At 37.6% G+C, this 18035-nt stretch overlaps 1 protein-coding gene across 5 annotated transcripts in view; it reads left to right on the forward strand.

The window, feature by feature from the left end:
* The window catches only part of NBEA (neurobeachin), a 545308-nt gene that overhangs the window by 205327 nt on the left and 321946 nt on the right, over positions 1–18035 (forward strand). The gene's annotated exons all lie outside the window — the stretch shown is intronic.

The following is an 18035-nucleotide window of genomic DNA, read 5'->3' on the forward strand; positions in this document are numbered from 1 at the left end:
ATAAATATAATATATGTCATTAGTTTTCCTCTAATTTATGATTAGGGTAAATAAGCTAGGAAACCAATTAAATACTAAACTATTACAAGAAAAGACAGATAAATTAAAAATCTAAATAAGGAGAGTTCAAAAACGGTGGCAGACAGAGTGTACTGTATCTGAGTGGCAGAAGACCAGAGACTGCGTTTATGGTGAGTAACCTAACAGCTGACCCCAAAACACCTATTTCGGTGTTTCCTGGTCTGCATGGGACATCCCAGGAGTTGGGGATGCACAGTGCCAGGTCCTTCACAGCTGTTTTCCAAGTCCAGGAGTTGCACAAAATCCTATGGCGCCATGTGCAATCTGCCTATGCAGAGCACAAGTCCCCAGTCCCAGGGAAGCAGCCTCAGATTCCTCCTGCCTCCCCGAGGGCAGCATCTGAATGCTGGGTTCAGGAGTTGAACAGAGTCTCATGCAGAGTCTGGTCTCTCACGCAAAGTCCTGGATTCTTGGTGCCCAGGGGCATTTTGCCTTCACAAGCACAGATTCCCCAGTCCCAGGGGCTCTCTCTTCCAACAGTTGGGCCTGGGATCCCTCCTACTTCCCTGAGGGCAGCCCCCAGATACGCAGGTTCATCATCCCAACACTAATCCAGGGCTCTACTGATTCCCCTGCTGGACCATATAAGCACACTGGGAATGGAGCCAAGATGGCATAGACCAGCTAAATCTTAGTGCCAGGAGCACAGTGCCTGCTTGGCCACCAAAGGACTATGCAGGTAAATTTGATTCCAGAAAGCCAGGACCTGTTTGCCTGTTTGCTGCCCTGCTGCCCCTAATACTAAATCCTGGTCCAAAAATATTTCCCTGATCTACCCGTCCCACTGGGACACAGCCAGTAGAGTGGTAAAGTGAAGGCAGGACCCAACTTCCATTGACTGGCATCTCCGAGGAAGGGGGTCCTACCAACATGCAGCTTAGAGCCTTTGCCCTGCTGACTCTGAACCTGTCTCACCTGGGACAATGCCATCAGAGGTAAGTGGTGCTTGGGCTCTGACCCACATTTGCCAACCCAGGGAGTTCCATTCGGGCCTGAGCAACATTCAATTTATAGCCCTCTCTGCCCCTTCCTGAACTTCCTGGACATCAGAGACCACTAGGCCTACTATCACTAGAGACAACCACATGGCTGGAGTTCAAGGTAACCACATAAGCAATAAAACCTAGGGCTATATGTTACCACTCAAAACCAGCTATCCAACCACAGCAAGCCCTGGAGATACTAACACACCTGAAGCAAAAGAAAATTATCTTAGTGCCACCAGGTCTCCCCATTCAGGGGACTTGGTCAAATGTGAGGCACCAGAGTACGTGTGAAAGTCAGACCCCACTCTCCACTCCACTGTGGAGAATGTTCTGACCATTATCTAGATCTGGGTAGGGTTTTGAAGTTTACGGCCTGTATTGTCCTTGGATGGTGCCATAGTTTGAGCGGGACCCCTGAGCCCAAATCTGCCTGTCATAATGTTCTTCTTGTAGGTTTCTAGGATCCTCTGGATCCTTCAACTTTGTAATTTTCCCATGCTTCTCTCATCTAGAGTCCCAATAGGATGTCCTCCCCTCTTTCCCAGTTTCCTGGTTAGTGAAGGCTTTCGTGGGACATGCCCCTTGGGCTAGTATGCAGATATAAGCGAATATATACCATTTGACTCTTTCTGCTTCTGGGTTAACTCACTCATTATGATCATTTCTAGTTCAATCTATTTGTCCAAAAATTTCGGGAATTCCTTGTTTTTAATAGATGAATAGTACTCAGAGGAAGGATAGCAGGCTACCAAGAAGAGACTTGATACCCTATGAGCATATTCAGGGGGAGGAAGTCCTCCTCAGTCACAGTCATAGGGGAGGGGAGTAAGGGGAAAATGGGAGGGAAGGAGGGATGGGAGGATACAAGGGAGGGAATAACCATTGAGATGTAATATGGATAAATTAATAAAATTTTAAAAAATAAAATAATAAATAAATAAAAAGAAAATTATCTTAAATCTAAGGTTATGAAAACAATAGAGGCCTTAAAGATATAAATCTCTCAAAGAAATGTAGGAAAATACATTCAAACAGATGAAAGAGTTGAATAAATCTTTTAAAGAATTACAGGAAAATACAATCAAATGGGAGAAAGAATTGATAAAAACTATCCAAGACCTAAAAAATGGAATTAGAATCAATAAAGAAAGCCAAATATGAGGCAGTCCTGAATATGGAAAACCTAGGGAAGAGAACAGGAACTGCAGACACAAGCACCACCAACAGAATACAAGAGATGGAAGAATCTCAAGTATAGAAGATACAGTTGAAGTAACTGATACATCAGTCAAAGAAAATGTTAAAACTAAAAAGCCCCTGACACAGAAACATCCAAAAATGTGGGACACTCTAAAAAATACTGATCCTAAAAATAATAGAAATCGAAGAAGACTCCCAGTTCCAAGTCTCAGAAAATATTTCAACAAAAGCATTGAAGAAAACCTTCCCAACTAAGAGAAAGAGATGCCTATAAATATAGAAGAAGGTTACAGAACTCCAAATAGATTGGATCAGAAAAGAAAATCCTTCTGCCACATAATAATCAAAACAATAAAGAAAATATTAAAGCTACAAGAGAAAAAAATCTAAGTCACATATGAATTCAAACCTAGCAGAATTACACCTGATTTCTCAACAGACTATGAAAGCCAGAAGAGCCTGGACAGATGCCATGTAGACACTAAGAGATCATAGATGTGTCAGCACAGACTACTATATTCAGCAAAACTTTTAATCACCATTGATGGAGAAAACAAGATATTCTATGGGGAGAAAAACAAGTTTAAACAGTACCTAGCCACAAATCTGGCCCTACAGAAGATACACGAAGGAAAACTCCAACCCAAAGTGGCTAACTACACCCACATCCACAAAACCAAAAGAAAGGAAGCAAATGCACTCTATCACCACCAACATCAAAATAACAGGAATTAACAACCACTTGTCATTAATATCTCACATCAGTGGACTCAATTTTCAATAAAAAACAGGCTAACAATATGGATGAATAAACAGGTTCCATCATTCTGCTGCATACAATAAACACACTCAGCAACAAAAGTAGAGCTTCCCTCAGAGTAATGGTCTGGAAAAAGGTTTTCCATGCAAATGAACCCAAGAAGCAAACTAGACTAGCCATTCTGGTATCTAATAAAATAAACCAAAATTAATCAAAAGAGATGGGGAAGGACACTTAATACTCATCAAAGGAAAAATCAAACAAAAGGACATCTCAATTCTTAACACCCTGTGCCCCAAATACAGGGGCGCCCACATTTGTAAAAGAAACATTACCAAAGCTTAAACCACACATAGAACCCCACATATCAATAGTGGGAGACGTCAACACCCCACTTTTATCAATGGACAAGTCATCAAGACAGAAACTAAATAGAGATATAATGAAACTAATAGATGTCATAAATCAAATGGACCTAATATTTCTACAGAACATTTCACCCAAACACAAAAGAATATAGCTTCTAGGCACCTCACAGAGCCTTCTCCAAAATTGACCATACATTTAATCACAAAGTAAATCTCAACCAATACAAGAAGACTGAAATAACCCCTTGCATTCTATCAGACAACCATGATTAAAGCAGGAACTCAACAAAAGAAAGCCTAAAAACTCCCTACTCAATGACTCTAGATTAGGAACAAAATAAAGAAAGACTATCTAGAATTCAATGAAGACGAAGGCATAACATACCCAAACTTATGGGGTACAATGAAAACAGTGCCAAGAGGAAAGTTCATAGCACTAAGAGCCTTCATAAACTAGCAACTTAACAGCACATCTGAAAGCTCTAGAACAAAAACAAGAAAACACTAAAGAGGAGTAGACAGCAGAAAATCATCAAACTAAGGGCTGAAATCAATAAATTGGAAACAGAGAGCAATATGAAGAATCAATGAAACTAAGCTGGTTCTTTGAGTAAACAAGATAGACAAACCATTAGCCAAACTAAAAGGCAGAGGGAAAGTATTCAAATTAACAAAATCAAAAGTGAAAAGGGGACCATAACAACAGAAATTAAGGAAAGCCTGTATGCCACAAAATTGGAAAATCTAAAAGAAATGGATAATTTTCTGGTAGATTTCACTTACTAAAGTTAAATCAAGATTTCACTTACCAAAGTTAAATCAAGATCATGTAAACAGTTTAAATAGTCTTATAACCCCTAAGGAAAGAGAAGTGGTCATCAAAACTCTCCCAACCAAAAATTTAAGAAAAAGTTTAAAAGCCCATGGCCAGGTGGTTTTAGCGCAGAATTCTATTGTGAAGAGTGTAGTTTCCCTAATTTCTTTCTCAGCCTGTTTGTCTTTTGTGTACAAGAAACCTACTGTATATTTTGAGTCAATCTTGTATCCAGCTACTTTTCTGAAGGTGTTTGTTGACTGTAGGAGCTCTCTGGTGGAATTTTTTGGGATCACTTATGTATACTGTCATATCATCTGTGACTTCTTTCCAATTTGTATCCCCTTGATTTTCTTTTGTTGTTTTACAGCTTTAGGTAGATCTAGCCAATGGACAGAACACTCTCCACAGTAGAGTGGAGAGTGGGATATTACTTTCTCACATACTCTGATGCCTCACCTTTGACCATGTCCCCTGGAGGGGGAGGCCTGGTGGCACTCAGAGGAAGGACAGCAGGTTACCAAGAAGAGGCTTGATACCCTATGAACATATACAGGGGGAGGAAATCCCCCTCAGGAACAGTCATAGTGGAGGGGAATAAGGGGAAAATGGGAGGGAGGGAAGAATGGGAGGATACAAGGGATGGGATAACCATTGAGATGCAACAAGAATAAATTAATAAAGGAGAAAAAAAGATCTTCAAGCACTATATTCAAGAGATATAGAGACAGTGGGCAGCCTTGTCTTTTCCTTGATTTTGGTGGGATTGTTTTAAGTTTCTCTCCATTTAATTTGATGTTGGCTATCGCCTTACTATATATAGAGTTTACTATGTTTATGTATGCATTTTGTATCCCTGATCTCTCCAAGTCTTTCATCATGAAAGGGTGCTGTATTTTTTTCAAAGGCTTTTTCTGCATCCTGTACAACAAAAGACTTCTGGAGGTATCTTCACCCGTAACGTCAAGCTGAACTACAGAGCAATAGTAATAAATCTGCATGGTACTGGCATATAGACTGGTTGATCAGTAGAATTGAATCAAAGACCCAGAAATAAACCACACAGCTATGGACAGTTGATTTTTTTTATAACAGGGCTCAAAACATACAATGGAAAAAAGACAGGATCTTCAAAACTTGTGCTATTCCAGCTGGATGTCTACACATAGAAAAATGCAAATAGATCCGTATTTATTGTCGTGCACAAAACAAGTTGAAGTAGATTAAAGACCTCAACATAATACCAGATACAATACATCTATTAGAAGAGAAAGTGGAGAAGAGCTTTGAACTCATTGGCACAGAAGACAACTTCTGAACAGAACACCAACAGCTCAGGATCTAAGATCAACACTCAATAAATGGGACTTCTTGAAACAGAAAAGCTTCTGTAAGAACAAAACAACAGACTACAGATTGGGAAAAGATCTTTACCAATCCTATATCTGACAACAGGCTAATATAAATATGTGTGTGTGTGTGTGTGTGTGTGTGTGTGTGTGTGTGTGTGTGTGTGTAAAAAGAATGGAAAACATTAAACACCATCAAACAAAATAACCCAATTAAAAACTGGGCTCAGAATTAAACAGAATTCTCAACATAAGAATATTGAATGGCCTAGAAGCACTTAAAGAAATGCTCAGTATCCTTAGTCATTAGAAACTGCAAATCAAAACGATGTTGAGGTTCCATCTTACATATGTTAGAATGACTAAGATCAAAAACCCAAGTGACAGCACAGCCGGTGAGAATGTGGAGAAAGGGAACATTCTTCCATTGCTGGTGGGAGTGCAAACTTGTACAACCACTTTGGAAATCAACCTGGCATTTTCTCAGATATTGGGAATCGCTCTACCTCAAGACCCACCTACCCCATTCCTGGGTATATACCTGAAAGATGCTCCACCGTACAAAAAGTACATTTGCTCAGCTGTGTTCAGAGCAGCCTTATTCATAATAGCTAGAATCTGGAAATAACCTAAATGTTCCTCAGCTGAAGAATGGATTTAGAAACTGTGGTACATTTACACAATGGAATACTACTCAGCTATTAAAATGAAGTCATGAAATTTTTTGGCAAATGGATGGAGCTAGAAAATATCATCTCAAGTGAGGTAACCCAGACCCATAAAGACACACATGCTATGGACTCATTTATAAGTGAATTTTAGCCAAATATGACAGGATTAACATACCTCAATGCACAGACTCAAAGAATATAAGTAACCAGGAGGATCAAAGGGAGGGTGCTTAAATTTCACTCAGGAAATAGACTAGACAAAAGTAGTGGTTCAAGAGAGAGAACAAAGTAGGAGAGGAAGGAGAGAGAGATATGAGGGTAGAGATCAGACCTGGGGAGAGTGGGGTCTGGAGAACACAAGGCCTGTAGAGAAAAGAGAGACTGGGCAGGGGCATCTCTGGGACAAGCTGGAGACCTAAGTCAGAGTAGGTTCCAGGAGGGATATGAGAGGGGCTGTAGCGGAGACTTCTAGTAGCAGGAGACATAGAGACTGAAGAGGACACCTTCTAACTAGACAAGTCTCCTAGTAGAAGGAGGGGAACACCAACTCACCCACAAAAATTCTACCCAAAATTTACTCTGCCTACAATATATACAGGGATAAAATATAAAGCAGATATAGCAGAGATTGAGGGAATGTCCAGCCAATACCTGGTCCTATCCAAGACCCACCCCATGGAAGAGAGACACCTTCTGACACTATTAACGACACACTGCTGTGCTTGCAGACAGGAGCCAAGCAGAGATGTCCTCTGAGAGGCTCCACCCAGCAGCTTCTTGAAACAGATGCTGAGACTCACAGCCAAATATTAGGCGATGCATAGGGAGCCTTGTGGAAAAGGTGGGGGGCGCTGGGGAGAAAAGGACCTAGAGGTGACAGGAGCTTCACAAGAAGACCAACAGAGCCAACTGACCAGGGCCCAGAGGTGCCTGCTGAGTCTGAAGCACCAACCAAGGACCATGCATGGACTAGACCTAGACCCCCTACAAAGATGTAGCTGATGGGCAGCTTGGGCTTCAGGTGGGTCCCCTAGTAAGAGGAGTGGGGGCTGTTTCTGATGCAAACTCTCTTGCCAGCTTTTCAATTACTTCCCCCCAGTGGGACTGGCTTGCTAGGCTACCGGGGAAGAGGACAGCTCAGTCCTGATGGTACTTGATGGGGTGGGGTGGGTGGGAAGTGGGGCTCCCCGTGTATGAGGAGTTCGACAGGGAGATGGGGGAAAGAAGAAACATGAGCCTGGGAGGTGAGGAGGGATGGGGCTTTGACCAGGATGTGAAGTGAATAAATAATTCAGTTGGTTTAGAAAATAAATAGATGAAGCAAAAAAATAAATAGATGAAACAAGTGATGCCCCCGCCAAAAAATCTGAATAATTCTTTGTTAATACATGAGCATTCTGTTTATTATAAGTTTTTTAGTCAAGTGAAAGAAGTATTGCTTGACAGGGGGATACCTAATACAGCTTTTAAGAAAGAAACTATATTTTCCTTTGTGCTTTCTTTCTTTTGAGATGGATTCTTGATATATAGACAGAAAGCTTTATTCTCATCTCTTAAATCATTCCACATAAATTCTATATGTGTTAAAGTCTAATAATGACAGTGAAACTGTAAATGTAAAGTGTTTATCACTCTAGTTGGTGGCATGAACCTGGGAGAGCAGGCCCTAAAAATGAGGTGACCAAAGTCTCATACAATAGACAACTGTATTCAGAGCACCAGGCAGTTTGTACCCTGGGCATTCAGATGACCCACATCAGTGATGTGTTAAATCACAAGGACAAGCCGCATGTGGCCAAAACATGATTTTTTCATAGAGGCATCTGAATAACAACAGCTGAAGTAAGCTATACTTAGAGGAGCACAAAAACACTTTCCAAGAACACTTCGGAAGGAAATAAAGTCTCTTGTCTTTTTGTCTTGGAGTGTTCTCAGAAGCATTCAGAAATCTCATCATACAACTCCATTCTTGGACTCTATACCTGTAGTTAAGAAGATTTCAGAGTAGATACTTGGATAGTTAGAAACACTGTTCTTTGGGTATGTCTAGTCCATAAGATCACATGTGGCCAAGGACAGTGATGAATATGGCCCAAGACAAAATCATAAATGTACATAAAGCCGGGCACAGTGGCACATACCTGTAATCCCAGCACATGGATAGGCAAAGGCCAATCTGTAAGTTCGTGGTCAGCCTGGTCTGCAAAGCAAGCCCAGGACAGCCAAGGCTTGTTACTTAGAGAAACCTTGTCTCTGAAAACAAAAGCAAAAAACAAAAAATAAAATCATAATGTACTTAAAACATTATGAGGAGCTTTTCTTTGCTTTTTTTCATATATCCATAATTGTATGGTTTGAGGGCTTCTACTTTGTAGATGACAACATAATTTCTCAATGTCAAAAGTTTGTTCATGGGCTGATGAGATACCTCACCAGGTGAAGAGACTTGCCTTCCCACCAAGCTTCAGTTTTATCTTCGGCATCTACATATTAGAAGGAGAGAATTGGTTCCTTCAAGTTGCCCTTTGACTTCCACACCTACACACTGTCAGTAGCATTGTTATATATACACACACAGTAAATATATAAATGTAGATATGCTTACCATGCTTTTATTTATAAATAGGCTTCAAGATTTGTTTTATATTTGAAATGCTAAACATTCTTAAATATCATGTCCAAAAAATTAACAAAATTACATGGAAATACAAATAGAAAATGTTATCTATTTCTATGACTGCTAATAGCCTTAGCTGGAGAAATAGCTCAGTCGTTAAATGGTTGCCACAAAAGCAAGCTGACCTCAGTTCAGTCTCCGGAAATTATGTTAAAAGTAAGTTGGTTATGGTGTCCTACTTGTAATCATAGAGCTCGAAAGACAGAGGCAGGTAGGTCCTAGAGTATACTATCCAAATAATATGTTTAAGCTCCAGGGATATAATCCAAATAATAACCAAATCAGTATGCTCCAGGCCAAAGAAACCCTGTCTCCAAGAACCATGTGGATAGCTCCTCATTAATGACATATGTACCCACACAAGCATGCATCCACTTGCCTCACCAACATAGAAGTTATTATGTTTAATGAATACAGGCTTTTTACATAGAAATTAAAAGAACATATAACTTAATATGAAAAAATGTACAAAAGCAAACAGAGGACCAAAATGGAAAACTAAGGTATAATACAGATAAAACAAAAAATTTTAACATTTACTAATAACCAAGTAAATTTTCATAGTCAAAATTGTATTCTTATTTTTAAAACTGTAGAATTGGGAAGGGTGTCTAAATATATATGCTTCCTAAAGCACAAAAAGTTTCTCAAATGTTGCTGTAGTAAATCCTCTTTACTGTGGTTTTAAGTAAACAAGGCAAAGCCTGGAGCTTAAATATGAAGATTTCACTACTCTTTATTGTATAGTTATAAATATTATTAAAAACTATATTTATGAAATTTATATTTATATAATAAAATTCAGTCTTTGAGATTACGCTCATTTTTATCTTACTATCACAGTAAAATTTAAAGGCTAATAATCCGTATTATAAATATGTATTATTTGTAGGTACCATAATGTATTGGTATCAGTTCTGAAACTTTGAGTACTAATGCTTAAAATATTATATATTTCAGTTATGTAAAGTTGAAATTGTCAAATTTTCATGATTATTTCTTCTTTGATGTAATTGCCTGTTTTCAATTGGGTAAAGATCTCTCTTCTCTCTAGCACTTCTTATTAACTTCATAATTTAATAAATATTGTAATTTCCTTCATTATACCTATTTGAGTAAATCAGTGATTTCTCAACTTACTATGTCATAAGCATATGTAAAAGGGAATAGAAAGTGTCTGTATCTGAAGAAAGAAATTATCTAGTATATGAGATAAACACTTTTAGAAACCATATCCTGAAATGCATTATTGCAAATTATGATATATACTAGAGAATAAAATTTTAAATTTTCAGACGCTTAAGAAACATAATTTGGTGTGGGCATCAGAAGTGACATTATGCCAGGAACTAGACATGTTTGGTTAATTTGCGATAAGAATGGAGACAGTGATTGGAGGCAGGCTGAGAAGAGGGCCAAATGTCAGCAAACTTTGGATTATCTATTGATTTAATATGATAGTCAAGAGGAAAAGCTGCTATCAGAATTACTTCAGTAGATAGGCAGGAACCCAGTCATGTAGTACCTATGAAAAGCTACTTTAAAGGAACTGCTTCTAAACTAAGATGGTTTCTACTTTTGTCAAAATGGTAACTCAGATTCAGGTACTTAAATCAATCTGGATTTCTTTTGTTTTATTTCTTCCCTTTTTTTGTTTCTTTGTTTGTTTCCTTTTTTCATTTTGTTGTTGTTTGTTTGTTTGTTTGTTTGTTGGGGTTCTTTGTTTTGTTTTTGTTTTGTGTTTTTGTTGTTTTTTGAGACAGGGTTTCTCTGTGTAGACTTAGCTGTCCTGGACTCACTTTGTAAACCAGGCTGGCCTCAAACTCACAGACATCTGCTTTCCTCTGTCTCCCCAAGTGCTGCAATAAGAGGCATGCACCACTGTGCCCGGCTAATCTGGATTTATTTCTTACACCTCACTTCCTTTTAAGTATAACATGAGTTATATTGGGCTAAAATTGGCACATCAGCAAAACTGCTTTTGTTCCCTTGTTTGCTTTGTGGAGTATACATTTTTCTTCACCTTTCTATCTTTTAGAGCATTTGTATTTCTTGATTCAATGCCTTCTCCCTCCATGGAGAAGTAATTGGTGTATTGTCAAACATTCTTTTACTGTCTATCTTTTCTCTGAACAAAATTAGGAAAGATTTTCTGTTCAAACTAATAGATTACCTCACTTGAGTAACCCAAGGCCATCTTTTCAAGGCCCTTAAATTTAACATTTTCATGTAAGGCCACATATTTTCAAATATGAGAATTAGACTTTAAGTGCCATAGAGGTGGGTATACTGTCAACTATATATAGGGCAATTGTAAAAAGAAAGTGTAGGTACAGTGGAGAATGTATTGGAGGGGCATGCAGGGGCACTGGTCATACTGTTAGGGAGTATGTTGCTTGTGACTTGAGATATTATTGCTAAAGACAGTCATGGTGGGCTTGTAGGATAAAAGGAAAGTAAGCTAGAGGGATACTTTGAAAATCAAATGCATAGAGTTTGGTAATAGGTTCAATATAGGGTTTAAAGAAATGTGATGTTTCAGAGATGACCCCAGCCTTTCTGATGAGAAACACTGGGGTGATTAAAGAACCAGTTGATAGAATAGGAAAGACTAAAAGTGAGTGTGAGTGTGAGGACAATACAAGTGATGACCTGACAGGTTTCTTAATCTTTGCACGTGATGTGAGACTAGTATATTTCAGATACAGTTTCTGCAGATTTTAGACGGTAGATAATTTATCAGAGGTAAAGTGGGAAACTAATTAGTTGTGGAGCCAGCACTGTAATTTGATCATTTTGATTAAATTCTCATTACATTCCTGTTTTGACTTCCAACTCACCTCCAATAGAGATGACTCAAAGTACTTGTGTGAGGCTGTAAAGATGGAGTAGTATGGTGAGGAGAGGTAAGGATGAGAAAATGCTTTTTTAGGATGAAGAGGCTAAACGCGGAAGGAGAGGCTGAGATTATAGAGAAGTAGAAGGGATAACTGATGGTGCTAGGGTGAGGGGCTCTGTATTTTATGTATATTCATACTGATGACAGCAGCCGTGAGCACAGTTTGCGCTGATCTATATCTTACTCTATTCTCTTACATATATTGTTATATAAACTTAAGTTAAAAGCTACTGTAATGTATGTATGATTCTGTGCCTGTGTGGTAGATAAAGGAGCACAGGTAAAGAAATAGAAATGACTCATCCTAATTCACAGCTGTAGTAAGTGCTAAGTAAATCTTGAGTGACAGAAGAAGGCAGTCCAACTTCAAAGGCTTAACTAGTGCATAATAGCCAAATTGCTGCATATCTAGACGATAGTATGTCATGTTTTATGTGTTTGGTTCTTTGCCATTTTGCACAATATTTTGTTATTAACATTAATTGTTCCTTCCTAATATTAAAAATTGTTTCAAGAACTGTGTGGTTTTTTCTTTGAGAGTAAACATACGAGGCAAGACTAAAGAAAAACGGAAAAGGAAAATTATAAGTACTTTTTGATAATTGATCAAGATGTTGAAATTGAAACTATATTAAAATGAAAATTTAAATATATAACACTGCTTTTCCAGAAAAGGCTAGGAGAGTACTGGCAGAAATGGCTAAAATCAGCGTCCTCGGTGCTCTAAAAACTATAAAAGACATAACCCAGAGAGAAAATTTGTGGAGCTCTTAGAAGAGAGCAAGCTGAATAATGATCTACCTTACACTTTTGCTGTCTGCTTTCGCCAATTGTGTAGTAAGTAGCCTTGGAAAGCAGAGATCAGGCAGCCATGGTGATTGGTGGAGGTTGTAAAACCCAGCTGCAAGTAGCCACTGCAAAGTGGGTTGGTAAGGTTTGTAGTTCTTAGAACATTGATGATTCTGGGCTGATAAGAAGAACCTGAAAGTCTCCATTTATAGAACTCATTGTTTGATCTGCTTCATAGACTGGGTGGAAATAAAAACTGTCTTCCAGACATTTGTTGGAACTATCATCACTTACTACCTATAGGTACAATTTATAACAATGACAACAAAATTACCTAGCTAACCTCTTAAAAAGGGATCTATGAATGAGGTCCATGTCCCTGGCTCAGAAAGACCTAGGAGCACCAGTCTTTTCCCCCTTACTGACATTCATGCATTGCACCCTTAGGAGTGCAGGCATCCTGTCCAAGCACAACCAGAACCTATGGAGAAGAGTGTGTGATTTAGGGGTTCAAGAACTGACCTTCATGCATTGCACCCTTAGGAGTGCAGGCGTCCTGTCCAAGCACACAATCAGAACCTATGGAGAAGAGTGTGTTATTTAGGGGTTCAAGACTTTCCAGGCAAGGTCTACAGCCGTTAGGTTACCTCTAGCATAGCTGAGCAGAAACTTTTGACGATAGATGGTAAGTAGGTTTTATAAAATTCTAAAACGTCAATAAATAGAGTAACAACAGACTCTGTGGAAGGAGTTGGATTTCCAGCTCTCCTTGGTATTTAAGAAATCTACTTTAAAATGAAAAGCTTTGAGAAAAGACAAGAACAGAAATATATTATCAGTACAGACAGTGCAAAAAGTAATTGTCAGAAAATGATACTCACAAAGCCCAGGTATTGGAAATGTGTTCTTAAGTAGACAGTTATGGGTATGTGCAAATAATTAAAAGGAATGTCTTCTGCCAAGTTGAAAGTATGAGGATAGTGTCTTGACATAGTGTGCAAAGGGGCTGAAAGAATCAAAAATAAAACTATATGTTAAAGAACAAATAGAAAGTCTGGATTTGAAATTACAGCAACTGGAGTGGGAAGTTCACTAGAGGAATTCAGAAAGTTTGAGCTATCAGCAGGAAGGATTAGCATATTTGAAGTTAGGCCACTTCTGACTCTCCAGATCAAGTGAAGTCTCGTTGATTTCAAATATGAAGTGAACCAATGAGGATATGAGAGTCTTGCAAGAGAGGATAGAGAAAGAGGCAGTAAAAAAAAAAAAAAATAACATGTGAAAATGAATTTGGAGGAAATAAGAGCCTGTGTAAAATATTCAGTGGCCCATAAGTAGAGTAGAATCAGTGTGACCCACACCTAGGCAGTGTGGTCACAACACTGAAAGGTTTTCTTAATTTGTGATCCTATTATCTCCTTTTGTCTATTTTGGGTCTATTACTTATTAATAAATTAGATTCCCAAGGCTGTATACTTTTGATATCTCTACTGTAGGAAACAATTGTGAGTAATTACCCTGTGTTGTAGTCTCACTTTATTGAGACTGCAGGTAGAGAGTTTAGAAAAAAGCAAGTTTAGTACCTTAATATGTCAAACATACTGCAACCACTGTGAAACAGGAATTTTGAGGGAAAGACTTTGATGGATGAGGTAAGCTTGTAAATCTCATGTCATCTTTTGAACTTAACCTCATATATTTTTTTCAATATACATTAGGTGAATTCATTACATTCAATGAAAAACACTAAGAGGCATCTGGCATCCAACTGCCTGCTTCTGACAAGCTTACTCAGGCCAGCAATGTTTCCGCTTTGTGTGCTGGTTGGCCTCTTGCTATGAGAGCTAATGAGAGCTATTGCAAACTCACATGACGCTGTTGTTAGTATAGCCACACAGACATCGCTGACTTTCTATTAAAGTCATTGTATTAAATCCTCACAGGATATAAGACAGAACATGTTCTATAAGGGGTGCTAAGGTGCAATGAGAAATTAAGGTGGGCATATTTAATGAGTAATCTGGTTTTTTTTAATTGCTCTTATATTTTTGGAGCATTTTTTCTGTATAACACAGTCAAAGTTTGCTTTAAAATACTTGTATAGAATTTTTACTAAAATTGCAAAATTATTACTCAATTTTTAATCATTCAGACTCAGTAAATAAAATTAAAACTTTCTATTGATGTATAACTATTTTATGAGCTATTTAAAATATTTTACCATTGAAGATTTCTGGGGTTTTAATTGGAAATTAATACATTTTCATATTTCCTTGGAGGCCAACAGTATATTGATTTATATAAATTATAGATTTTTAATGCTCATTGAATGTCAGTTACCTGAACAGATAAGAGATAGAGAGTTGCTGTAAACGGTATTTAGCTATGGAGCTGGAGTGATAGATAGCTCAGCATTTAGAAGGGAACTTGCTTTACTTTGGGAGGAACAGATTCCAAATCCCAGCACTCAGCAAGTAGGACCTTCCAGAAAGGTCTGTAACCCCAGCTGTGAGGGATCTGTGTCCTTCTGGCCACCTTGGTGTATGCATGCATGTATACGCACGCCCATCAAATGCTCTCTTTAAGTTACTTTGGGCCAAAGTGTTTCATCACAACAATATTAAACTTAACTAAAACGTGCCTCTTTTCTAATAGATCCAAACAAAAATTGTATACACACACAAACATGAGTAAACTAATACATAAATAAATTTTGAAAAATATTTGAGGATTGGTAGTTCAGAAACCACAAATTGAAGATGCTGTTTTCTTAGATGTACATTGGGAAAATACTTCTCTTTCAGTCTAATATAAATTAATTTTTAAAAATTTATGTGTAGCTTCTAATGCAAAGCATACTATACTATCGCTGAATTTCCTATTACTGTAAGGCCTAATCTCTGGACTTCATTCTATTAAACTGTAAATTCAGGATGAGTACTGGAGTATATTCCACATACTTTCTGATGGTTAAACTGCGAGATTAAATTGAGGATGGTAGTAACTGTCACTGACATTGTAGTGGGGGTGGGGGTGTTTTGGAAGTTCCTTCCTTTCAGTTACATTCCCTCGCCTACCTTATGGACATGTCTTGACTGCATTTCAGTGGTCTCTTGGTCTCTTGCTGCAGTTGAATGGCCTCAGCCATTTTCTCTCTGTATCCCTAAGGAAGCTGTATCGGCTTCCAAAAATCTACTACAAAGTTGGTATGAATGTCATCACAACTTATGGCTATTCTTCTCTCAGTTTCCAGGCACAAGTATTCCAGAATTTCTGTAGACTCCAGTGATCAGAACAGAATCCGTGTCTTCTGAACTGCTCTCCTTTGTGCATATTTTTATCAGTGGTTTATTATTCTTTATTCTTCTAAAATATATTCCAAAACTAATATCTTGTTTTTATATCTTCTTTATTCCCAATGCTATAACTTTAATTTTAGCCTTGAGTTTCTCTTATGAGGTTTGTTTTTGTTCAGTCTTAGCTATGGTTTTAACTCATTTTCCCTGCTGCTTTTCCTGGTAATACTGAAAATAAATTCTCCAAAACTGTATAATTATTTTAAAATTTAATCTTTAAACAGTACAAGAGACATCTAGTATATTTTTATCTTAATTATTCAGTGTTTGAATGAATATTCTTTCCCTAGTTCGTGGATTAATCTTTTTTTAATTTTTCATAAAACTTGACAAATAAGCAAAACTAAACCTATGTAATAAATATAGGAATGACTATTCTATAACATTACATTGTTAGATATGTGTACTTTTGTCAGTGAAAATGAATATTGTGAAGTGCAAAATGTTAATTAAAAGATACTGTTTTTGCTGAATTAAAGCATAGCCTTCATTATAAGTCTAGTCAAAATAAAAAAGGAAGAGTAGTTTCTTTGCCTCTTGATGTATGGCAAAATGATTCTGAAATTAATCTGGAAAAGCTAATAAAATCACATGTTTATGTCATGGTATTCTTCTGCATTCACCAGATTCACAGCTCTTTAACCACAAATCCAGGAGCTGCGCCCATGAGTTGAACCGTTACATAATAGTTCACCCTCATGCATGGGCAGTTGTGTAGCAGCTTAGATCTGTGTGCATGACAGTATCGCTGCAGAGGCATTCCTCTGTGTTTTTTTTAGCCAGTCTCACAGGCGGTTTTCTGGTGCTCGTATCAGGGCTGCAGTTCTCTGATTTCTTACCAGTATAACCTTTGAAAATACAGGAAAAAAATAAACAATTTCATAAATACCTATACTGTAATAATTCATATATAACTTCTTAATGCCTGGTTTTTCATCTTCAAAATGTTTTTAAGTGATGCCAGGATGTGGTGGGGCATGCCTGCCTGTAACTTCAGCATTCAGGAGAGGGAGGCAGGTGGATCTCTTGAGTTCAAGGCCAGCCTGGTCTACAGAGCAAGTTCCAGGAAGGCCAGGGCTACATATAGAAACCCCATATTGAATACACACACACACACACACACACACACACACACACACACACACACAAAGATTTAAGTTAAAGACTGTTACATATACATACGTGTGTGTGTGTGTGTGTATGTTTTGCTAAGATCAAGTACATTTTCAGGTGTTATTTAGAATTTGATAACATTTTTTATGAAAGACTTCGTATTGACATTTGTGTAATTGGAATTGAACTTTCCAATTGAACGTGTGTGTGTGTGTTTCTGTGTCTGCACCTGTATGCACACCCCTGTTGCAATGCTCATTGTAGGTATAGACGTCAGAAGACAGCTTGCAGGGGTTGGTTATCTCCTTTTATGAGTTACGGAATCAAAGTCATGTTATCAGAGTTGTTGTCACGCACCTTTTCATACTGAGTCGTACTGGCCCAGATTTGACGTTTTAAAGATATTTTTCTTTTCATCCACTTCAATTAGTAATTGCACAATTCCTGTTCATAAAGATAAATATGTGTTTCTGACTTAGCTCTTACAAATGGATATTAATATTTACCCACAAAAACTAATCAAACATTTCTAAAATGATTGTTAATAAAGATACATATCGACTAATTTCTTGTGGCACACTATGGTACAATTAAAGGATGTATCTTTTTTAAATAACCACTTGATAAATTTCATATTTTTAAAAAAAATGTGTAGTTGTAATTTTACAATAATGTCTTCAGCTAGTTTAAGTATTTCAGATATTTTTATGAAACATCAAAAAATGTATTAAAGATGACTTTGTATTTTTAAGGGCAATAGTAATTTTTAAGGAACTAACAAGATTTTTTTTACATTTTGCTTGAGAGCTAGCAATGGATAGGAGGGGAAGTTTAAAATGGCTTTAAGAAATTGGTTGTATTATGCTCTTAACGATGTATTTGAGGATAATGTCAGAAAGTTAAGAAATGGTATTGTTTTGGTATTGTGTTAAACAAATGGTGGGTGCATATGGATGCTGTATTTAAGCTGAG

Source organism: Acomys minous, assembly GCF_964271855.1.
Source record: "Acomys minous genome assembly, chromosome: 19".
Lineage (NCBI taxonomy): Eukaryota > Metazoa > Chordata > Mammalia > Rodentia > Muridae > Acomys > Acomys minous.